The following is a 25,751-nucleotide window of genomic DNA, read 5'->3' on the forward strand; positions in this document are numbered from 1 at the left end:
GGAATATGCCTTTTTCAAATATGACAGTAGCATGTTAATTTAAATTTAATTTGAGAGTCCACAAGGAACCATTTCATACAGTGGTCTAATCTGTTCTGACCAGGAGTCTCATCCTGCAGTTTCCATTTCTGTTGGAACACATATTTTAGTGAAACATCCAACCTTGATTTAAAGACTCCAAGAGACAGGAAATCCATCAGTTCCCTGGGTAAGTTGTACCAGTTGTTACCTACTCTAATTTGTTGAAATTTGCATTTGTTTAGTTTTGGTTTCTGGTGAACCCAGTGTTCCTGTTACGGTATCACTCAGTGCTATTCCTGGAAATAATCCCATCCTCTCCTTGACACTCCCCTGCTTAGACATTTCAGGATCATTTTTGCAGCTATGGAAAACAGAGGAAAGAAAGGGTAAGAGGCCATCATAGCAATTTTGTTTAAAAGACACAAGGGGAAAAAAAAGAGTTGCAGTGTCAAAGGGGAAAATTCCCATTTCAGTAAGTTTTGAGAAGTGAATGGAAGATGATCAAGTAATTGATCACAATGTTTGTCTTACAGAAAAACTGAAATAGGAAGGATAACAGGGCTGTAATCAAGATTAAGGCTGGAAGGGAAGAAAGGTGAGATCAGTTTTTAGATTCACTGATACTTTGGTGGGTTATCCTGGGCTGATTGCTGAGTGCCCACCAAGCTGCTCTTGCACTCCCAGCAGGATAGGGGGAAGAGAATAAGATGAAAAAGCTCATGGTTCCTGATAAAGACAGGGAGATCACTCACCAGTTACTATCACAGATAAACCAGACTCAATTTGGGAAAAAATAATTTAATTTCTTGTAAATTAGGAGGGTGAGAAACAAAAACAAAACTATAAAATACCCGCCCACACACCCCTCTTACCAGGGCCAACTTCACGCCTTTCACAACTCCTCCCTCCTCCCCCTGAGCAGCACAGGGGGGTGAGGAGTGGGGGATTCTGGCCAGTCCATAGCATTTTATCTCTGCTACTACTTTTTCCTCATGCTTTTCCCCTGCTCCAGTGTGGGTCTGCCCTATGGTGTACTGTTCTTCAGGAGCAGGTTGGTCTAATACAGGCTCTCCACGGGCCACAGTTCCTGCCAGAAAACCTGCTCCTGCTTCACTCTCCACAGGCTGAAGCTTCCTTCAGGCATCTCCAGCTGCTGTGATGTGGGGTCATCCACAGCCTGCAGTGTTGTCATCAGCTCCATCATGGTCTTCACCATGGGCTGCAGGTGAATTTCTGCTCCAATGCCTGGAGCACCTTCTCTCCCTCCTTCTTCACAGACAGTGTCTGCAGAGTTATTACTTTCCCATTTTTCTCACTCCTCTCTCATCCAGCTGCTGTGCAGCATTTTTTTACCCTTTCTTAAATATGTTACTGCAGGGATGCCACCAGCGTAACTGGGTGCTCAGCTTTGGGAAACAGTGGGTCTGTTTTGGAGCTGGATAAAACTGGCTCTGTTCAACATGGTGTCAGTTTCTTGTGTCTTCTTAGAGTCCACCTCTGCAATGCACCCAACCAGCCCCCACCTTGCCATGTTGTAAACCAAATACAGTTATACACTGCCAACCAAGAGGAGACGGGAGAGTTTGTGTGTTCTCCCAGCTGCTGCCGGAGAGGTGCTGCATGAAGCTGCTTCTGAACTGGGGTCCCTGGCTCCCCCTAGTTTCCCTCCGGCAGACTGGGAATGTTGTGGTAGGTGATGGACTAGAGGCACTGGCTGTTGGTGGTGAATGCTTACTTTGCCTTAGGGCATGTAACAGCTTGCATTGGCCGTGCTTGGAGGCCACCACTAGAGAAGACTCGCTCTTCAGAACATAAACTGATGATCTACTGAACGAATCCTGCTGCAGATGATGCATGAATATGATGCTTTTTCCCTCTGGCAAGGATTGAAAACCTTTGGCTGTTTGCTTGGTCAGATAGTCTTGTGCTTGGACTAGGTGCATTTATTAAAAGACCTTTCAGGAACTGGAAGAATATGAGGAGATCTGTGCTAGAGAAGAAATGAAGGTTATATGCTACACAGGAGGAATAAAACTGCAAAGAAGGTACCAGAGGCATTCACCTTATGGGAAACCCAGAGGAAAAGTAGAATATGAAGGAGGCAGACACTTTGCTCTATAGACAAAGTCTATGGTGCATATGTAGTGGTAAACCCACATACTGAAGTAGCAACTTTGATTCATATTTATATCTTCTTGAAACCAAAATGCAAATCCCAGCTACACAATCTATTAAAAAGTCATGTCATTATGTGTCTGGAGACATGTAACTTTGTGAGGAGAACAGGACTTGACTGAGAAAGGAAGAAAGTAAAACTGTGCTAATTGTCAGGGACAGGTTGAGACAATTAGGAGTACAGAGAGGAGTAAAGGAGGAAGGCAGTTTCACTAGCAGGAGACATAGCAATAAAGATCCACCAGCAGGTTCCGGGTCCACCAAGGCAGTGACTGTCTGTGAAAACAGACAATACCCTGACCCTGGTATGTGTGCCCGTGCTGCTAAATGAACTCTTTTGGAGTAGGGAAATGTCTGTGCTACAAAGGTTCCTCATAGCACCACCATTTGGGCGTAGAGTTCCATCCCCAAACTGGATTCAGTCATTTAGATTAGTCTTGCTTCAAATGCAGTTCTCATTGCAGCTTTCAGTGTGTGGTCACTGGAAATGCTTTGGCAATAAATAAATAACGGAGAAAGCAATTGACTCAAAACCCTGTCCTTTCTTAGTCCCTTCTTGCCTTATGAAATGTTGTAGCTCACATATCTGTCAAATAGATCCATTAGACTGTAAACTCTGGGACAAGGCTATGTCTTTTGTGAAGTGCTTTGCACTTCTGAGCAATAAAAAGTAAATAAAATACAAATCATCTATGCAGAATTTTTTACACTCCACCCTTTGGCATGGTTTCGCATCACCATTTGAAGTGATACTGGCAGTACTGAATAGATCAGAAGTGCACCAAAAGAAGATGCAGTTTTCTTTCAGTAGTAGAACTGGTTTTCAGGAAATGACTTTACAGAGTTTTCTTGCATTTTTGTTCTTATTGCTTATTTTTCATTCATCTAAATTCTGGGATAGGCAGGACAGGTAATCATTTTTAATAGTGCTTTTCATTAGAAGTGTTATGTTGAGAATGCAACAATTGTAGTCCAGTGCATTTGGCTTTGAATGTGTTTATCCACTGGTTCCACTCCTTTCCACCATGCTGTATGCTAATATCATTCTTTGCTGACTTATCAACCTTAAAGTGATACAGTAAGAGACCTTGACCAGGAAAGGAGAGGTTATAGAGGTCATCCTGCAGAAAGCAAAATATCCAGATTAGATTATACACGTTGTCATAGCATTATTAGTTAGGATTATTGCAATTTGAGAGTAATGTGGTAACACTGATGTAATTAAGAACTGCTGTATATGTTAGACTTAACGTCCATTTAGAACAGTATCCTGTGTTAACTGATGGAGGTTTATTAGGGAAGGGTATGAGAAGCTGAGCAGTCTTTCATTTCTCTAAGAACACAAGAGTTAAAAATTGTTTACCATGCCACATCATCCATAGTTTTGTACACCTTTATAATATCACCCTTCTGTCACCTCTTCAAATGTGAAGAATCCTATTCCATCTATTCTGTCCTCCTATATCCTTTAGTCTATACTATATATCTGTATATCAGTCTTCCATGGCACTATTCTCTATGCTGCTTCTTATGGCTTTCTGAAAAACAGGCACACAGAATAAGACACATTTTTCTGTTTTACTCTTTTCCTTTCCTAATCTTTCCTAAAATGCCTTTTTCCATTCCCAGACAATGTTTTAAGAAAACTATCCATGAAGACTCCAAGATCTCTTTCTTGAGTGGTAATAGCTTATTTAGAGCCTATCATTATGTGTGTATAGTTAAGGTTATTTTTCCCATGTGCACCACTTTGTATTTTTGGTACAAAATTTCATCTGCCATTTTATTGCTTGATCAATTAGTATTGTAAGATTCTTCTGCAGTGCTTCCCAAACAGCTTCAGTCCCAGAGAGTTTGGTACAAGAGCAAAATTGGAATATATGCCCTTTAAATTTGATCTCATCTTTGTTACATTTTTAATGGTGTAATATGTTTCTTCAGGCCCAGACTTATAATTGGGGCTGCACATGTACCTGAGAAACTACAAAAGTCTGAAGTCATGTTTCTTTCCTAAGTACAGTTTATTGCAGTAGTAAACACCAGGCAATTCTGAAGGATGGGGCAATTTCCTCATCAATTAGAGGTGTGCATGTGGGGAAAATGCACCAACTTAAATGCATTCCACCTGAGCCCATCTGGCCTTGTTTATACAGTGAAAAAACATCAACTTTTGCTAATGCTGGCTTCTGCCCATCACTTATAATTCCTGAATTCAAAGTTAGTTATTCCTGGTCTTCTAGGTACTGTTTGAGTTAGACCAACTGTCAGTAAGTTTACATAAAACAGCCTTAAATGTATTTCATACTCATTTTGATATCATTTGAGTACTTTTCTAAAGTAGCACATTAAAGATTCCCCTGGGTATATTTGAGGTGGCTGGCTGGTAATCACCCACACTGCAAAGTCTGGCCAGCCTGGTTATTCCCTGAAAGAGAGGGTACAGGTCAAGAAAGGCTATTCACCCATCTGTTCCTCTACTATGAACTGGATGCATGCAGTGTATCGTGCAGTACTTAAAAATTGCCTTTTTTTAACTGGGAGTAGGATGTTGGTTCTACATCTTCTAAGCAAACAACAGCTACAGCGACACAAATTTCCTCCTCCCCCCCCCCCAGAAAGAAAACTTTGCAGTGAAACTGAATGCAGTGTGGAATTAAGATGGGAAGAATCAGAAGAAAACCATCAGGAGACAGAAACTCAATTTAGATAATTACAGATATTTGGAATGGGAATTATTATGAATAAAATTCGTTTACCCCTAAGTCAAAAAGATAGTCACAAACAAAACAAAACAACCAGATGAAACATGTCAGAACATCACACTGTTTCCATGAAACTAATTTAAGATTTACTCCCTCCAACCCTTTTTTCACCCTTTTTTTTCTGCCAACAGTTGATGGAAAATATTTTTAATTTTCTTACCAGTTCTCATTACAAAATTTTGCCATAACCTCTGTGACATAATCTAAGCAGCAGTGAGGAAGATGTTAGAACAGTATAAAGAATGGCATCTGTTCACTACCCAGAGCATCCTGTTATATTGACCTTATTGTCATTTCTTGTAGAAAGCACTGCAAGGTTCACCTTTGTTTGAAGGTTTTAGCTCATTTCTCTTTTTCACCTTCCCAGTGCTGCCACCCATGGGGAAGGATGAGCTGTTTTCTCTGTGGCTTGTGCACACCACTAGCAGAGAACTGCCACATTAGTCGCAGATGCACAAGCCTCAGTATTGATGATGCTGGATGAGCAGAAAGGACAAGTCTGAATTCCAGATCCTGAGGGAGAAGGGGGATGGTGAAATTAGAGAAGCCTCTGGTCTGTCTTTTTAACTCCTCAAGTGAAGCAAATTTGATAAAAAATCTTTCAGGCATAATAACCAGGAAACATTTAAAGCTGCTTCTACAAAGTCATACTTGCAAAATGTAACTGCAATTCGATATACTAAATTACTCATAAAAATTAGTTTTAGTGATGTTTATTGCCGATAACAGTGATAATTTTCACCTATATTCTGTGATCTCATGTTAGCTTTTCCAGTTCCTAACAGATCCATATCCGTATGTTTGAGAGAAATATGCTGCCATCTATGCTTGTGTATCAAAGCATTAGGTACTTACATGAGACTGCTTCTCAGCTCTGGGGAAAAAAAAAAAGACCAAGCAATCTAATGCTTTTCTTAACAGGCAGACACGCACATGCTTTTCAGACACACACACAACACACACACACACTTTCCAGCTTAATTTTCACATTAATTAGAGCTCATGCAATGTTGCTTGCATTAGAAGATGCATTTTCAGCCCACAGTTTTGGCCATGCCATGTTCAAACTTGTATTACTTTCTCTATGGTAGGGTTAAAGTTTATTTCAAATAAATCCGTCTGTTTGCCTCAGCCCCAGACTGGATAATTGCTGCCATTCAGCTATAGACATGTGCTATGTGTTTGTAGAACTAGAATCTGTTTTCCTAGAAAATCAGAACAGTCTTTGATGCTTTAAGGGCTGTGAACATAGCTGGTATCTATTCAAAAGTGTATGTTCCTACAAGTATTATGGTAGTCAAGACATGTCTGTTTTTATCCAGTTATTTCTTCTTTAAAAAATGCATTATCCTATCCAATATCAAGGTGTGTATGTCTGTTACATTACTAGGTGAAGTTATAAGCAGCAAATCAGTGCTGTAATGAGCTCATCTAGCACCAAAACCCCTTAAAAGCAATTACTTATAAAAGTGTTAATTTATTTAATATTTAATCTAGTGATTCATGCCCTGTGAAGCTAGAAATTATTCATATAAAGTTTATTAATGCAGCATCTTTAAAACAGGTCATATTTTGTCCTAATCATTCAAGTAAACGTATTTATAAAAATTATTCAAAATACATTTTATGGCAACTTCTCCATCTTTAGCTGTGCTGAATAGTGCTGTAATCTCTAAGTAAGCGCAAGGGAAGCAGGGGTGACTTTGGGAAAGAAAAGGCTACTCTGCGAAAGGGTGGAATTATCTAACCTGATGTCACTTACAGCACTCTTAAAAAATCCATAAATGGTCCTTGCTAAAGCACATCATGTGGTCATTGAATTAGACATGCAGGATGGAATAGATTTCCAAAGGTTACATAGTCCAGTCCCCTGGCACTGGGGAAGGATCAAATGCGCTACAGCTTCCCACAGAGATTTGTATCTGGTACATTTTTTAGAATTTCTCTTTCTGAGGGTGTCCTGTTCAAGGGCTTTTTCTCTCTTTTTTTTTTTCTTAATATATGACCTATGTAGTCTTTACTGCAAGTAAAACTGCATTCTTTTTGTCTTTCTTTCTTGTGAACAATTGGTAACAGTCAATCATTGTCTTTGCTATGAACAATTTTCCCATATACTGGAAGATTTATCAAGCCTTTACTTGCCTAGACTAAAAGAAAACTTTTTTTCTGTGGTCTTCCCTCACAGACAATGCATTCTGAGCCCTCTTCTCTTTCATGATGTCTTCTGCTGTGTTCTTTCCAGAGTGACTACATGTGTTTTGGAGTATGGAGCTGAAGACTTCTCACACTGCTTCAACTACATTCTCCCTGGAAACTAGTAGAAGAAAATGATCCTCAGCCGTATCTTTCCTAAAAAAAATTCTTGAAAACACAAGATTTTCCCTTTCCTTCCATTACAGTAATAATGCACTGTTGACTCACAGGTTGTTTCTAATAGACTTGCAGGTCCTTTTCCTCATTTGGCATTTTATGTGTTCATTGCTTTTTGCTAGTCATTGTGGTCTGAAGTTTTTCTTAAAAAAAATTATATATTTGTTATGACAGTTCTGAATTCTGAAGTTGTTCTCCGCACTTCTGTAATCTTAATACACCCTGGTTTCATCTACAAATTTTATCCATTTACTTTGTAATGAATATTTTTAATGAAAATATTGAACAGAGTTGGGCCTGGAAACTCTGAGGGAACCAGCCTGAAAGAAAATCCCCATTTGGAACTGATAACTATTCTTTGAGAATAGCTTTTAGAGCAGACACACACTGTCTTTTATTTTATTATTTTTAATATCTAAATGACATTTCCCTCATTTTCCTGTGAGAATTTAATAGGGAGAATGTTAAAAATTTTACTGTACTCAAGATAGAGCCCATTCCTTCTGCTTCTTACCCAGTGTCATTGCTTAACCCCAGATGGCAGGTAAGCACCGTACAGGGGCTCATGCACTCTCCCTGGTGAGATGGGGGTGACAATCAGAAGAGCAAAAGTGAGAAAACCCTTGGATTAAGATAAAAGCAGTTTAATAGGTAAAGGAAAAGCCACACACATGAGCAAAGCAAAATAAGGAATTCATTCTCCACTTCCAATCGACAGGCAGGTGTTCAGCCACCTCCAGGAAAGCAGGGCTTTCATGTTGCATTATCTTGTAAGGAAAGGAGCTAAAGCAGTAGTTCAATAAAGCAGTATTTCAAGAAGACTCCTGAGTGGTGTGAAGAAGACAATGTAATGCCCCAGGTAAACAGATTATTTCTTTAGAGGCATTTTGAACATATTCCTGTCATATATGCATCCGATGGCACTTTTAGCATGCATAAACTTTGCTGAGAGCTTTTACATTCCGATCAGGTAAACTTCCAGCCAAATACACTCATGAATACAGAAGTAATTACTGAGCTCTAAGGACATGTTGCAATGACATTATCATTTGTCAGCAGGATACCAGTGACTGCTGTCATGGAAAATTTACATTAGCATCATTGTTAAATAGTCTGTTTACTAGTTTCTTAATGACCTGGAGCAAACAATGATTTGAACTACTACTTTATGAAGTTCACCATGACAGGCTGCAGTTATGTTGAATATATTTTCAAAGGTTAATGATATTAAGGTAAAATCAACAGCAGCTGTCATGTCACATGCAACCAGATCATCTGTGAGTAGGTCTAGGTGGCAGTTATTTCCATGATGCTGGTCTAGGTTCGACATACCAAGTTAGTTTTAAAATATGTGTTTGAAATGCAAGTAGCCGGATATCTCTGCTAGCATTATTAACACAAGGAGGGCTCTGAAAATCTATGTCATGGGTTAGAAAAAGCATAACTTACTAAGTCAGAGCCTCCAAGAGTCGTTACTTACAGCATCTAATCCATATCAGAAGTTTCCAGGATAACAGTGTACACAAATCAAGGCATGTGAGTTTATTTGTAATTACATCTTAAAAGATACTCAAGGAACACTGAAAAGTGCTAAGAAGTTTAAAAAACAATCATTTTCTTATATTTCACTGGCAATTATCTGCTACTTGACAGCTGAGAATTTGGAACTTTCCTTTTAACTTCCACAAATTACTATTTGATCTACAATCCAAGGTATCTGAGAAGTTTTAATTAAAACCTATTAATTGAAAAGATATGCATGACTTCTGATAATGCATAATGAATATTACATGTATTAAATATGCTGCTCTTTCCTCCTCACACTTTTCCCCTGAGTGCATGGGCTTTGCATGGCAGCAGCTTTCTTCAGGAAAGTTCCACCTGCTGTGGTGTGAGGTGCTCCATGGCTGTAGTGGGGGTGTCTCCACTGGCTACCTCTGTGGTCTGTCCCACAGACTGCAGGGGAACCTCTGCTTCATTGCCTGGAGCACCTCTTCTTCTGCACTGCAGCCCCTGGTGCCAGGGCACCGGCAGCAGGTATGTACAGCGAGACCAAGCCACAGTCAGTGACAGAAACTATCTCGGAAGTAGGTGTTGGTAATTGTCTATCTGTGTATGCTTTGTCTGTGACAGCTTACTAGTTTACAGCTAATTACTTAATGGTATGCAGAGAGTGTTACAAGGAAAACCCGTAAGAAAACTTGTGGTGCGAGCTTTTGCACAAGTTTGAATATTAACAGAAACACATTTAATAATAAACAATGCATGAATGATGTTATTAGTGTAAGAATCTGTCATTTTATGTTGCTTACTAGAAAGGCTTTTGGGGAATTTTGCTAACTGTTCTTCACACCTTCTTTCATTTTTAACTTAAGGGTTTGTGTGTTTGTATATAGGTTGTGCTAACTCTCCAGCCAGTAAAATATCTGAATCCCACTTCAAATCTTCATCATTACATTCAGTAGGCTTTCTACCTTTTTTAAAAATTCTTTTCTAGATTTTATTGGATTTTACAGAACAAATTTTTTGAAAGTGATCCTAAAGGAAAATGTCTTTTCCTTTCCTAAAGGAAAATGTCTTTTTCCTAAAGGAAAATGTCTATGAACAATTACTGCTATTCCATGTGCACAAGATGAAATTTCTCCAGCATTTCTATCTGTTAAAGTCTGCTTTGCAGTACTGAGGGTTACCAGGAGCACCAGGCAGGGCGGATTTCTTTGTTCAGCATATTTTGACATTTAGAAATTTAGACTGCATTATAGTCCCAGAAGGAGAAAGAGCAACCCTAGGGAAAGGATGCTTGATCAGTCATATAAATAAATGCTATATATATTCAAAGACACTGAATGTGGGAGAATATTTAAATTCAGTGTTAGGTAATGTTATTGGCCAGTGCTTCATAGTAGTGTATTCATCAGTATCCCCTCATCCATAAAGGTGGTAAGTTGTAAGACTTGTAGCTAGTTGAGTAGCTCTAGTGTAGGGAATGATGAAGGAAGACATAGGAAGATCCAGCAGATCAACATCTGCCTCTGAACCTGGTATTACAAGCAGAATTTTGGAGGTTTTGATCATGGGTCTGTTTACATGGCAGCAGATGGGGTATACCTGTCTCAATAGGGGAAAAAGGTCTTTGTACAGGAGTTAACAGAGTTCATTGAAAGAGCTTCAAACTAGATTTGAGATGGGAAAGGGATAAAACCAGGCCCACTAGAGATAAGCCTGTGGGCTTTGATGAACAGTGTGCTAGTGAAGCCTTTTGGTCTGCTGTCTCTGTGGAAGTCCATGCATCAGCAAAGACACAAGGGTTGCTGATTTGTTAGAAACTATGAAAGCACCTGAGAATGGCCACATTGGGCCACATAGGGCTTCTCCCTATGAAAAGGTGGTGGGATCTATAAGCCAACTGAAGTGAATGTAAACCAATGCAGGGAGCTGGTGGAAGTGTTCACCAAGCCACTTTCATGATTTATCAGAAGTCCTGCTTAACCAGGGAGGTTACAGTTGACTGGAGGTTAGCAAATATAATGCTCATCTACAAGGAGCTCTGGAAAGAGGATCCAGGGAAATACAGGCCTGTCAGTCTGATCTCACTGCTGGGAAAGGTTATGGAGGTTATGGATGTGCAACTTAGGAAGATGGTTTAGTGGTGGACTTGGCAGTGTTAGGTTAATTGTTGCACTTGATGATCTTAAAGGCATTTTCCAACCTAAACATTTTATGATTCTATGATTCTAGGTAAAGACGTCTTGAAGTTTACTACTAAATATTTACTCACTTGAGAAGTGGCTACACACGGAGTCAGAATTATGTGGAAGTTGGTCAAAGTAATTGTGTAATGATAGTTTAGGACAAATAATGTGTGTTGGAAAATGTATGTTAAAATCACAAATGCAGCTCCAATTCCTCAATTTTCACAGTTTTAACTCTTGTTTTTCCTATTTTAGCTGCATGTATGGCAGGGCTTTTTTTCTTGTGTAGCATAACACCTAGAAGGATGTGAAAAAGCTGTTCCAACAGAGTAACTATTGACTGTCAAACTGATAAAAAAAAAATCTTTCCCAAACTTCATTATTGCTTACTTCAAAATAATATTGGAAACTGTACTTGTCTTTTCTTCAGTTTTCCTTATAATGGTCAGTGCCTTTTGAACATATTTATATTTTCCTCTGTGGAAAACCTGATATTTCACTGTTATCCAAAACCAGTAACATGATTAAAGTTTAAGGTCGAGCACACTCACAAATAGGTTCTTACAGAAAATTTTTAGAAGTTTTTTTTTTTTTTTTTACTGCAGATGGAATTTACTCCTCTAATGGGAATTTATGCGAAGGCTCAGAAACCTCATTTTTATTGGGTGGGATGAGTCCTGGCTAAACTAAAGAATGAGACTTTTCAGGATGAAGTCTGAGGAAGGAAAAAGTGGTGTGACTGGAGGAAATGAAGGGATTTGCTATAGAGCAGAGGAAGGAATTATCTGAACACCTCAAAATTTACATTACCTAGTTTATCAGATTAAAAAAAATATTCCAACCAAATACAAAATATTTGTATAAAAACATTATTAAATACAGTTAAGTTTTAAGAAATAGGTAAATATTAGGTATCTTTATAATTTTTTTAGTAAAATATTTTTTATCTGTCATTCAAGACCTTTGGCACTGGCTGAAGATATCATTTAAATGGCAGTTGAGAGCTGGGGATATTGACCTGAGGGAACAAATATGTCCTTAGTTTTCAAGATCTTAAAACAGATCAGATTGAGCACTAGATATTGTATAATAAGGGACAACTCATTTTAGCAGGCAGACTGAGGCATTATTGTAATCCTTTCTCTTCCTAATCTTTTATTTCATCCATATTTTCTGGCCTACCACTGTGAGGAAGTAATTCTGATTGCAAAATTCATTTTCAAGCTTTGATTCTTAATAAGTCTTGTCACCCCATGTCTAGATACCTGCCTACCTGGCTTAAGTGTCCTTTTTAAAATACGGGATTTAAGAGAATTTAGCTTTTCCAGAAATCCTGCATCAAGCAACTTTCTCCCTCATTATTCCCTGCCCCAACAGACAGCAAATGCATACCCTTAGAAAGTTGACTTAAGAACTACCTGTTAAAAATGCCATTAAATTTTGAGGGAAAAAAAAGCAACAAAAGACCAAAAAAAACCCCAAAACCCTGAAAAATAAAACCAACCTAGTATGTTTCCTATGCCGAGGTAAACAAAGATGGAAATACCCATGGTCTAACTTCTTTCTAATAGTCTCCTGGAAATAGCACACTGTTGTGATAATTTACAACACCTGGATATATATACCTGCCATTGTTTCTTGCTGTGCCAGCTTGCTTCTGCTTGGAAATCAACAAAAACCAGAACCACCTATTCTGTTCTTCATAAACAGGAAAATCCTAGGTTTGTCATATCCCAAGTGGAGAAAAATAAGAGAAAATTAATGCTGGTTTTGGTGTTCTCTCTGGGCTTAGTACATCTTGCTCTGGAAGAGATCAAAATTGCATCAGGAAAGCTAACCTCACAGTTTGAGAGCACTTGATCCATGCGAGTGAAAATACTGACATATATTGTAGCTACAAGGAGGGAACAAATGTATTGAGCTAATTCTGAACACAAAGACATGGTCACATTGCAAAATAAAAAGTCTTGCAATGTGCCAAACTTAGCAAAAAAAAAAGAGAAAGAAAAAATCTGGAAGGGTATCAATTTCAATCTTTAGCTGTTTCGCGTGAAACCAAAATTGCTGTATTTCTTGCTCAGTAGCTCTGTTCAATAATGAAAGAGAGAGAGGAAATGTTGGTGCATGGACATCTTCATATATGCAAAACTACTGAAAACTAGCAGACTGAAAAGCAGACTGAGAAAAATTCAGATAAAATCTCAAGAAATAGGTGGTGGCTTTTCATCCTAAACTGTGTCAGTTTTCATAATTATTCTTTGGCTCTTACACAGAGTTGGTTAAACTTTTTAACAAAAAACATTTCTCAAGAGTTTAGACCTATTTTCTCAGACTGAGGAAGAATGAAGTCTTGTAGAAATTCAGCAGTCTGAATTCCAAGAAAGTTGCTCTTGTTACTGACATGGAGTTCTGAGATTTCTTCAGGTACTGTACACATGAAGGAAACAAAGTTCTCTGCTTTGGATGGTCGACTGAAAAAGTTCATAATAGGAAGCAAAACCCAGCCAAATAGAGAATTGGGAGCTGACTGAGAAGGATGACAGGTAATAATAAAACCAGTGATAGCTGAGGTAGATTTAGGCATACATTAATGCTTTCCAAATGGTCAAGACTTGCTGCTGTTGCTTTAGGATTTCTTTCTTGACACTAGGTGAATCCCACAGTTTCAGCATATCAAAGCAACCTATTGTCGTGGTTTAAACCCAGTCAGGTAACTTGTTCACTCACTCCCAGTGAGTGGTGCCAAGCTGACAACAATCAAGGTCCGTGTTCGTCTCCCCCCCCCTCCCTGCACCGGGGCTCTCCCCTTCCCCGCTCCCGGAGGAACGGGGAGGAGGATCGAGAGAGTGCAACTCCTACGGGTTGAGACAAGAACAGTCCAGCAACAAATCACCACCGCTACTATCAGCTAAAACAATGATAAGGGAAAATAACAAGGGAAGAGAATACGATACCACCGGCCAAGAAAACGAGTTCCACCCGGAAGCTCCTGTCCTTCCGGGTAACTCCCAGTTACCCCCCACCCCGGGCATGACGTGCTGTGGTATGGAATACCTCCCCGGCTAGCCCGGGTCAGACGCCCCGTCTCTGCTTCCTCACAGCTTCCCCTCCTCCCTGGCAGAGCATGAGCCTCACAGAGTCCTTGGTCAGGGTAAACATCACTTAGCAACAACCGAAAACATCGGCTTCACCAACGCTGTTCTCAAAACTAGAAGTCAAAACACAGCACTGCACCAGCTAACACAAAGGAAAAAACATGACTGCTACTGCTGAACCCAGGACACCTATCAGTCAGTGTTAACAAGAGTTTAAGAAATTGTATTATGTAAACTTGAAAAGTTAGGCTATTTGTGCGTTATGTTCTCAAATGCAGGACGAAGTTCCACCATACAATTTAAATATATCTTACACGTAGAGCATGCTCCAAATCCTTATGCAATAATTTCTTGGTCCTGTAAAATTAATCATATATATAACTTCGCATACAAATAATTCTATTGTCTCTCAAGAACTACTCAAAGCTAGTATAATGAAGAATGGATCGTGTTTCAAGAATGAGATACTAAGGTGACATTTGAAGTAGAATGCTGAAGTATGGGGAAAGACCATTGTGCTATTCAATAACTTACAGCAGCAAATGGTTTAAGTCCCACATCTGTGTGTCCAAAGAGCAGTCTGTGAAAATCAATGGAAACAGTTGCTTGACTGATTGACTGACTGATATTATATACTTTGACCTTTACTCTAAGTCTCAGTGAACATTTACACACATTCATCATGTGGTTCATGGTTCATGCTTTTTGAGCACAGCTGTAGAACTAGGCTTTAAATGAAGACTATGTTTGTATTTATTGTGTATTATTTAAAGGCCTCTTTTCATAGAGCCCAGAACTGCCTCTTGTCTCTAACTTCTTCCTGCCTTGGGGACTGGGTTCTCATCTCAGGATCATAACTGACATATGTAGTGATGGAATACTACCTTTCTGGTCAAAAGATGTTATTTTTGGTTAGTTAATGAGTTTGAAATTAAAGGGAATTCTCCACTAAACGTTTGCTTCCATGTCACCAGCTTTTCAGAAGCTTCAGCATTCAGATTCCTTGACAAATCCTCAAAAACTGAACAGACTTTTTAAGAAAGATAAATATTTGCAAATTCACTGTGTCTTTTTCTTCTTGTACTGCTATGTAACATATCTAGGAGTAATTTGAGGTGTTTCAGCTAAAAATGTCTATTTTACCTATAAAAGTCTTGTCAGAAGTACTGTTAAGCTCATCAGATGTATAGACCAAAGATGCCATATAGAGAAGATAGAAAACGTGACATTCAGATTTATGATTTACATGCAGATATTCCCAGGATATGTTACAATAATTATAAATATAGTCTTTTCACATGTGGTAGATTTAGTGTTGATGGCATTGTTCATCTGAAATTATGCTATGCCTGATAACACAACAAAATTGAAATTGGAGCAGAAGGAGGCTAATATTCGTGTTTACAACTGAAAAGAAAGTGGCTTGTAATCAGGCATGTTCTTTTCATTGCTCTTCTCTTTTTTCCTTTTACTTTTTTCTTCCGTATTCTACTGGACTTTTCTTTCAGCCTAAGAGCAAAGTAATATATTCATATAAGTAGTTTCAAAGTCAAAAGATTTTAGGTGGCCGCTATGATACTTAGTAGGGTTACTAAAATTTCAGAAATGTTGTTGAATAGGTTTTTTAGTCATTATCACTTATTTTGCTCTTGGGTCAAAAAAAGACAGTGAGTGAGTCCCAGAGCTGCTGTTATTTGAAAAATCTCTATGGAAGTGAATCATATGAAATTAATCAATGGAAAATCACCTTTACTGTGAGAAAATAAAGATAAGCTAGTTTCTAGAGTGGTACTGGAAAATGAATGCTGAATGGTACTTCTTAAAAAGTTAATTGTTGCCCATATGTTAGTCTGTCTTTAGGCCTGAAAATAATGCTGTCTGTTTATTTAACATTATAAGACTTAGAGGTGTCATTGGTTCAAGAACATAGTGAAGACAAGCAGTAATTCTTGGTCGAAGTTTAGACTAGTAGACTTCTTTTTTTTAAACAAAACTTATCAGTTGCAGAAGATAAAAACTATATAGTTCCTGCTGCCTTAACAGCAGAGAAGCTTTATGTCCCCTCTTGTGAACACTGCCCAGTCATGATGAAGCAAGCATATGAAGTTAATGTCAAATGCTACTATGAATTAGCTGTTACAATACTTAGTATTGATTTTTTTCCATCTAGTACATATTCTTTTTATAAACAAACTTGATCATATTCCTATAGATATATTGCAAATGTAAATTTTATTAGAAAATATAGGAAGAAAGTAATAAAAGCTATGAACAGGCAATTACGATCAGCAAATTCCATTAGTAAACACATAAAATTAAAAGCAGGCTTATAATTTTTTAAAGAGGTTCTGATTATTCCAGAAGGCCAAAACTGACCGCTATAAGACAGTCCCAAATAATTTGAAAAAAGAAATAAAAACCTTTTCAGTGACTGGTGGAAAACTGAAAGTTTTCCATACATGTTGATTTCATATATTTATCCCAACTCACAAGTAAAACAACCAGCACAAGATATGATAAACTGTAAGTAACCTGGGCAGATCTTGGTGACAAGTGTCAGTCTTCTCCTGGAGCTGGATCATGCATTCATCCTCAACACCATTGTTTGAAAACGTCACACTATGATGATGCTTTCAAGCGCTGGTAGAATGCCAGGACTTTTTAATCTTTTTTTGGAAAATGAATTTATTGACCACTACTGTAGGAAAATGAGGTAATGGGGTACTGAAAGAAGACAAAACCAATGACAAAAGCAGGAAAGGGTGGATGCTGATATAAGTTCCCAGTACACACTCGATAGTGAGAATTACAAATCAGAGACAGTGTCATTGTCTTGCCAGTGGTACCACTGCAGCTAGCAGTAGTTAATGAGGTAGTTTCATATATTCTGGAAATGCAAAACAGGATAGAAGCATTATTGCTGAGTTTTCCTTAAGGCTCAGGCACCTGCTCCTGCTCTATATTTTCTGCACAGTGCTACCAACAGCTTGCAGTGTACAAGCACCATTGTTTTGATGAATTGCTTATTGTCCTAATAAGGGTACATACAACCTCTGTTTTGTGAGAGTACTAGAAAATAAGCAGTTTTTAAAATCCAGCAACACATTTCTATTTTAAAAGCTTTTATAAATCAATTTAGCTATGTCACAGTGTTTCATTGGGAAATGTAAAAACAACTCTTTTACAGTGAGTGAAGCTTGCAAAGGGCAACATGCTGTTATTTTACAGCCCGGTACTTTCCATTTTCCATTTCTGAGATTTGCACTTCAGTTTGAATGACAAATATTTTTGCACATGATTGAGTTCACCTTATATACAGATGTAGGGGTCCTGAAGGCACAAACAGTCCTCGATGGCCCTGACTAGCTTCAGCTGGGACATCCCTGCACCTCCTGACTGAGGGATCAGTTTAAGCCTACTCCTGAACTACCAGTCCCTGTCTGAACCCTGTTGTAGAGGTGTCTGCCTCTACTTTTGTTCCTGGATTACTGCTTGGATTTCCTGGCTTGACTTTAGTAAAGCGTTCCTGCCTTGTTATTGCCTGATGATCACTGGGCTGCTGACAGGACACCATGCTGTCACCACTGTGCCCTGCTTGCCTGTCTGGAGCAGTGGCACTGCACCCTGGAAGCATAAGCACTGCCCAGCAGGGACTGTTGGCTCCAGGCTCATCTTGCCTGGTTCATATCCCTGCTCATGCTGCACCCGCACAAAACTCTATCTTCATCCCATTAAATAAATGTATGGTGTTGCCAGAACACCATATCTTAGCTTTTGGAGTAACTCTGTTTCAGTGCTGAAAGGCTATGCAGAGCTTTCTAGTGACTGAGAGGATGTACCTCTAATCGGCCTGCTTCAAATTGACACTGCTATTGCTTGAACCCTTCACACTAGGCATTAGCAATGTGTGGCATACGACAAGCAGCCAAGAAGTTCTCAGGCTGTGCAGTATTTAGAAAACCTGTCTAAGAGAGCTTCCTGCATAAGATTCTCTGCAAGCGCATGGATTTTTGCATGTTTCAAATCCTACTGCTTATAGTAGCAGAGAAAACGTATCACTAACCAGGCATTTGTGGCCATACTATCCTCCCTTTAATGAACACCTGGTAATCTGCAGTGGTCATGTTGCTAAATCACAGAAATATCTGGGGGCAGAGAAAAAGACCAGAAGTTTCAGAAGCACAACTGAACTCACTAAATAACTTTTTTTTGGGAGAAAAGAGTGGAGCACTCAATGTTCTTAAAGCCTATGTTGATGCTTACAAATTCCTGCCCCTTCCTACACAGTGTGGGCAACAGACAGGATTCCCTTCTGCAAGCTGATGGGATTTGTTACTGTATTTTTCACAACATAAAGGAATGCCTTAATACTTGCTGGTTACTTTGGCATGGGAGGCTCTGGTGTCTCCTAATGGCAGTGTTTTGTATAAATAACTGATTATTCAGTAGGTCAAAGATGGGAATCCAGCTATTTCCCACTATGACAATTCACATAATGATATGGAAGATGGAATCGTGCTAATCAAGAGCTGTTTTGGGTGTGCTAGCAAAAAAATCACCCTGAAGCAGTTATACAAACCCTCTGTCCTTTGTGCTGAATACTTCCATTGTGTCCTCCATTACCTTTATGTTCATCTAGAGAAGACAGAACCTAAGGGAGAAGTGCAACTTGCTGGGTCATTTTTTCTTTTCATGTCCTGAGGAAATGTCCCTTGTTGCTTTCCATAGTCTCCATGGGAGGCCAGCTACACACTAGCATATTCACTATAAAATGCATGTTTTAATACTTATGAGTAGTAGCATCAAGCCAGCCTATGAAAAACTTCTCCTGTTAGTTTTATCTCTGGTACTGTAGACAGTGACCTATTTCAGAGCAGCCTGGGGCTGGACTAGGTGTTTTGACTGGTTTTATTCTATTTCAAACTCTAAATCTCATTTCTTATTCCCTAAATTTAGGAATATCTTCCTTCTTTCTATGTGTCAGTCAATGACAATACAGGTGATGGCTTTCCTGATGTATTAACTAGCATTTTCACCAATTTCATTCTTACTTTGTTTTACTTATGTGCTTCTGCTTATGTCTGTGTTACATTGCAGGTGTTGACAGAATCATCATATCATTGAGTGGCTAAGGTTGGAAGGGACCTCTGGAGGTCATCTGGTCCATCCTCCCAGCCTGGGACAGGACTATGTCCAAATGGCTTCTGAATATCTCTACAACCTATCTGATCAGCCTGTTACAGTTTGATGTCATTGCCTGGTTTAGAGGCAATTTAAAACTGCACAAACTTTCATGTTTCTTCATAGACAACACTAATAAAGATAAAATATGGCCAGGTACTGTTTTTCTCAGTGGCTCAGATTTGCCTTGCTCCTTGTGAGATAATGTTCCAGTCCATTTTCAGGCTTTATCAGGTTGTTCTGACCTCAGAACATGTAGACTAAATTATCATTTCAGGTACTCCAAGACAAACTATTTGTTCCTACTGCCCAAATACATTTCATGTTCAGGCAGTGAAGCATGAATGGACTGACTGCTTCTACATTTGTTATTTATATTTTCCCTTTACTCCACTGATACTTTTAGCAGACAGGATTTTTTTCCATTGGTTTTGGTTTTTACATATTATACCTAAACAAATTCATTTTTCTTCTAGATTGGACAAGTTGCTGGAGCAGCACTCTGAGGAACAGCAAACAGGCATTTTTCTTTCAAGCAGATACTGTTACGAGCACTTGCCTATAAAAACTTTTGTCTTTATGAACAAGACAGTCTTATTGTTACATCTTCAATAGATAAAGCTACTGCTGAGTGTGCAGTGTTTCCTGATTTCCAAGCTTTTAAAGGAGGAATGGGTTGTTGCTGCTTTGATACACATATCTATCAAGATCTCCTTAATATTCATTTCATTTTTCTTTGCATAATGAATCATATACCCAGAAAACCTGTAATATCTCTGGAATTCTTAAGTCAAAATGCATGATACTAGTATTTCTGAAGTAAAATCACAGCTGAAATCTCTGATAACCCTGCTTTGAAAGCACAGTACATCCCACTGTTTGTTTATGCTTCTTTGTTTGGCTGGGTTGGGGGGGGGGGGGGGGGTGGTGTGGTGTGTGTGTGCTTGTGTTTTTTCGGGTTTGGGGTTACTTTTTTTTTTTCCCCCTGCTCCCTGGTGTATTAGACATTCCTGTGAAATTCTGGGTTAATTAACAGTGTTTTCTGAAGTTGACATTACTACTGGCCTCAGGATTAAATTCTTGTGTTCTTATGAATGCTATTCATTTTTTCACTTTGCTATTCCCTAAGAAGCCTGTAAGAGCAGGAGGATTAGCTTCAACTGGGGGCAAGCAACTAATCAATCTGACGACCTACTAATAGCTGTGCCATAATTTACGCTGTAAAGTTTGGCTGAACACGTACTAAAATTTTATTTTGCAAAATATCCATTAAAATGAAAACCAAACCACACAATACTGTTTCTCATGGCATGTGGACATAAATTTACATTATGGAGATAATAACATAAACAACCATCTCAACTTCAGTGACTCCATGACTGTGAAGAAATGTTTTGTATGTTTATATAGTTATGGAGATACACACTTTGGTCAGTATGCCGTAGTGGCTTAAAAATTACATATTATATGAGTATATTCTATCTATATATTTCTGATATGTTAGAAAGTACAGAAAGAGCAACACTGTCAAGGTGTCAAAATGTGTTCCAAAGCAGTATCAAGAAGACCGAGAAATTCTGCTGGAAAAAGGTAAGAGTCAGCCAATCCAGTGGTAAACTTGCTGTTGATCTGACGAATGTAATCACAACTGAATGTGTTTCCTGCACATTCAGGACATTGCAATTGTAACATTTGAGTGCATTTGAAATTAACCTCCCTATTGACCTTCTTTGCTGCAAGGGTGCATTGCTGGATCCTAGTGAACTCGGTGTCCAACAGGAACTTTTCAGAGTTTCAGGCTCTTTTCTGCAAAGCTGCTTTCCAAGACAGTTGGCTTCCAGCATGGCCTGGTGGCTGGGGTTATTCCTCAGCAGGTGCCAGACTTGGCACTTCTCATTGTTGACTCTATGACATTCCTGTCAGCCCATTTCTCCAGCCTGTTCAGGTCCCTCCAGCTGATAGCACGACTCTCTGGCTTATCAGCCATTCCTCACAGCTTCGTGTCACCAGAAAACTTACTGAGGGTATGTGCTGCCCCACCATCCAGATTAGTAATGTAGACGTAAATCAGGATCGGACTCAATACTGGCCCTTGGGGTATGCTGCTAGTTACTGTCCTCCAACTGTACTTTGCACAACTGACCAGCGCCCACTAGGCCTGGGCATGCAGGCAGTTTTCAATCCACCTCACTGCTCATCCAGCCCACACTTCATCAGCTTTTTTTTTTTTGTCAGAATGTTATGTGAGACAGTAACTAAAACGTCATTGAAGTCAAGGTAGACAACATCCAGAGCTCTCCCCTCATCTACCAAGTTTAAGTTAACCCTAAGTGGCTACTGTTATTAACTAGAGGTTCACCATTACTCTTGTAGTTTACTGAGTTGGGATATAAGATTAGGATTGGAACACCATGAGATTCATGCTGATGAAATGCATGTCTGTATTTAATTGTATGTATTTAAATAGTATGTAATTAATAACCACCCATATGTAGTAGCTAGAAAGAGAAATACATCTTAGTATTGTTTAACCTACCTGAAGCCCTCCCCGTGTTTTAAGATTTCATGACATGCTGCAGTCATGAATTCCACAGTTACATTTAATTTTACTTCATTTCAGTTTCATTTCATGCTTGATCTACACTTACTCCCTGATAATTTCCTAGTATGTTCGCCATTTATTATTTTATGACATATAAACTTTCTTTCTTCTTTTTCTATGTCAATGGTGATTTTACAGATCTTCTCCTGTAAAAACATCATATCCCATTTCACAGCTGAAGTCTCTGTAGTTTCCTGTCATTAGTAAAATATTCTATAATTCTGTTCATCTTCTAGTGTACTTTTTTTCAGTGGTTTGACTAGACTTTTATGAAACATTCCAATATGAAACTGTGTGGCTTCAAAAGGTGACATAATGATTTCTTCTACATTGTTATCAATTCTTTCTGGAATGACCCCCAACACCCAGTTACTACATGAACAGCTGGTTGAGTATTTTTCTGACAGTTTCAGAGGATTATCCACAATAGTTCTCATATATTTTTTTAAGTTATAATGTTTGATGTGGAGTCCTCTACATCCATCAATAATGATATTTTTCCCAGGTTGCATTACTTCTCATTTTGCTATTGAATTTCAACTGCTATTTTATCACTTGCTCATTGGGTTCTTCAGCTAAACAGAAGATAACAAAAAAAAAGAAAAAGTTGCAGCTGAAAAAATTAACACCCCCCCCAAAAAAAGAAAACAAAGCACAAAAAACCCCAAACCTGTAAAAATGTTTTCACAAAGGGTTAACCTTGGCAGAATTTTCTGTACTGAAAACTGTTTTCATTTAATTTGTTCTGGCCATTTAAAAATTCAGCATGAGGTACAACTAAATGAGTTTAAAAAGTAGGTCTGTAGCAAGAGGTTCCAAATAGCTGAGATTTTCACTGTCCAGTGAAGAATAGTATTAAGAAAAAAAAAAAAAAAGAAAGAAAAATCAGGTAAAATGGAATATTTCATAAAAAAATAACCACATTTCATTAGTAATACCTCTATCAGGCAGGACAAGAAGTTATTTTCTCTTTTGCCCAATAACTTAACGCCTAGAAGATACTCTTAAGAAGCCTAGGAAAGTGGACTTTCGGGATAGAAAATACTATTTGATAAAATAATAGGTGTTTTTCCTGGAGATATCTCTGGCTTTTTGTGCTTGTTTTGGCAGGGATAGAGTTAATTTTCTTCACAGTGGCTTGTATTTGGCTGTTTTGGATTTATGATGGAAACGGTGTTGATAACACAGGGATGTTTTCATTATTGCTGAGCAGTGCTTGCACAGTCAAGGCCTTTTCTGTTCCTCACCCAACCCCACCAGAGAGTAGTCTGGGAGTGCTCAAGGAGCTGGAAGCAGACACAGCTGGGACAGCTGACCCCAGCTGGCCAGTGGAATATTCCATACAGCATCATGCTCATCATGCTTGTGTGTGTGTGTCATTTGCTTTACCCATTAAACTGTTTTTCTCTTGGCCTATGAGTTTTCTCACTTTTACCCTTCCAATTCTTTTCCCTATTCCACTATGGGCAAGTGAGCAAGTGGGTGTGTTGTGCTTAGCTGCCGACAAGGGATAAACCGTCACAGACCTTTTCTCTGGGTGAGTCAGAAACCAGCAATGTTTATGTTATATGATCAGGGTGATCCTCCAGTTGTTTTAAAGATATTTTTTCTGATTTGCCCACTATTTAGTCTCTTCTGTCAATGCAGAGTTTAAAAGGAAGCCTAGGAGTTCCTCAAGGGAAAGAATAAGATTAATTTTACAGCACTCTGAACAGTCTTGCGTGCATGGTAAGAGGGAGATCTTTGCTCATATTTGATCTTCCTACCTGGAGCAAGGGACTTTTACAACTCACTTGGTCAGGACCTTGGGCATTAAGTTAGAAAGATGCTTTATCCACTTTTGTCTGTATGCTGTACACAGGAAGGATTAAAATACTTAAAAAGAATATATATATATATTTCTTGAACATTATGTCTTCCAGGCAGATCAGCAAAGCGCCCACACTTCATTTTGCTTGTAGCATTTCTGTAACTAGTATGCTGCTTCCCCTTATTACACTCAACATACTGAAAATCTTGGAAAAAGAATAAGGAAATATACACCTTTATGTTGGGATGGAAATTTCCTTATCTTAATTTTGTGCCCCCCTTTCATCTCTCACTGATACTCTGTAGCAGAATATTGAGATTTATTTTATGATGAATTGCAAGAGTACATTATAAATTGCATTTGAAAATTCTGATGTATCTTTAAAGAGCCAGTTGACCTGTTTCCTTTTCTCTAAAAACATTTACTGTATGTGTCAGTGAAGTGGTGAAGTAGAAGCTTTGAACAGATTCTTCTGTTCTTACAATTAGATGTTTTTCTGTATCAATTCCTAAATTTCCTTTTGTAACCATTTTATTCTTTCTAAACTTGTATAACTTTTGTTAGCCATCAATGCAGCAGTCATCTTCCCAATGTTTCAGTTATGCCTTTATACAATATCCAGAACTCCTAAACTTCTATTATCTTAGGTTGTTATTACTTTGGGAATGAAAGGTGGAAACTCGGTGCATGAGTAATACAGTTAATAATTTTTCCAGTTGTAGCCAGCTCATTAAGGCCAGACTTTGCAGCTCCTACAAAAAACATGCAGCAATTTCTGGATTACTTTATTCAATAAAAAATCATGTACTGGAGATGAAACAGTTTATGGCTAACAGTTTATGGCTATTTATGGAATAAAGTACTACTCTGCTGGAGCAAGGATGGAAGAAAGTGATTTAAAAATATGACTTATGTGCTTGTCTAAGCATCATTTTGTGTGAAACAGAGGTTTTCATAACACTCCTGTATCTGACCTTTCAATAAAATATTCTTTGAATTAGGCCAACCATTTACTGAAACAAAGACTTGCATGAATTACTCTGAAGCAGAGATGCAAATTACTCTCTTTCCTGGGAAAATGTGTAAAAAATAATTAAGAGATTGGCAGGTTTTTATTCTGAATTTTTTTTCTTGACCTAAACTTATCAAGATTCCTTAGAAACTTCCAGAAATAAACACTTGGTCTATGTCTTGCAAACAGCGATTGTCCCATTTAGGAAAGTCTATACATCTGAATAATATGAGGTGTCATAGTATATATTTCAAATTATCTCTGCCTATTCCTCAGTCTGCAAAGCCCTGGCATCATCAAGACCTCCAAGGGAATGAAATAAATCATTTCACAAGATCAACCAATTTACTATTAGCAGAGAAGGCAGTGCATGTGCAGGTGATTACTGCTCCCTGGTCTGACTGGTTGCTCCAGTTTTGCCTGATGTCTGGTCATATCTGCAGTGCCACTAGTTGTTGCAGCACTTAAGTGGTTTCATCATGTATATTTGCTTTGTGCAGTGCAAATGTCTCCCTGTGAACAGATCTATATGCACAGCTCTCAGACATACTACATGTGCTGCTTTAGTTTTTTTTCCTGTTTATTCTGAGTCATCCTGCAGCTATTAACCGGACAAAATCTAGCTGATGACCTTTTCTTCAAAATTAAGGAGCACAATTTACATATTTAACATATTTAATGAGATTATATTCTTCAGTTTAGATTTATCTTCTATAGCTTTTGCTTTGTATTGGGAAGCATTTTTGACCTTAGAATATTTTCATTCAGCCATAGCAAAAGAAAAAAGTGGAAGCTGCTGACTGTATTTTCTTCTGAGCTTGTATTTAACATTTTGTTAAATGTTCTGGAATGTACAATTGAGGGTCTTGTCTGACTCAATTCTTCTAATTCCAGCAACAGAAGGAGCGTGGAAGATATGTGTCACTTGAATGTTACCAACTACAGTATTGTAATATTATTTATTTTCTGAGGTTTTGCATATCCATTTTTACACAGCTAAAATCAGCATAAAAGTATTGACACTCTTCTGG

General features: G+C 38.4%; 1 long non-coding RNA gene across 1 annotated transcript in view; it reads left to right on the top strand.

Moving 5' to 3' along the window:
* The window catches only part of LOC133271578 (uncharacterized), a 40,769-nt gene that overhangs the window by 2,058 nt on the left and 12,960 nt on the right, over positions 1-25,751 (top strand). The window contains exon 2 of the long non-coding RNA XR_009744191.1: positions 104-208. This is a non-coding gene — a long non-coding RNA (uncharacterized LOC133271578). The remainder of the gene's footprint in view (positions 1-103; positions 209-25,751) is intronic.

The sequence above is a fragment of the Pezoporus flaviventris genome, unplaced genomic scaffold (genome assembly GCF_033815535.1).
Source record: "Pezoporus flaviventris isolate CSIRO_AGI_PZ_B2104156 unplaced genomic scaffold, CSIRO_AGI_Pfla_v1 ptg000025l, whole genome shotgun sequence".
NCBI lineage: Eukaryota > Metazoa > Chordata > Aves > Psittaciformes > Psittacidae > Pezoporus > Pezoporus flaviventris.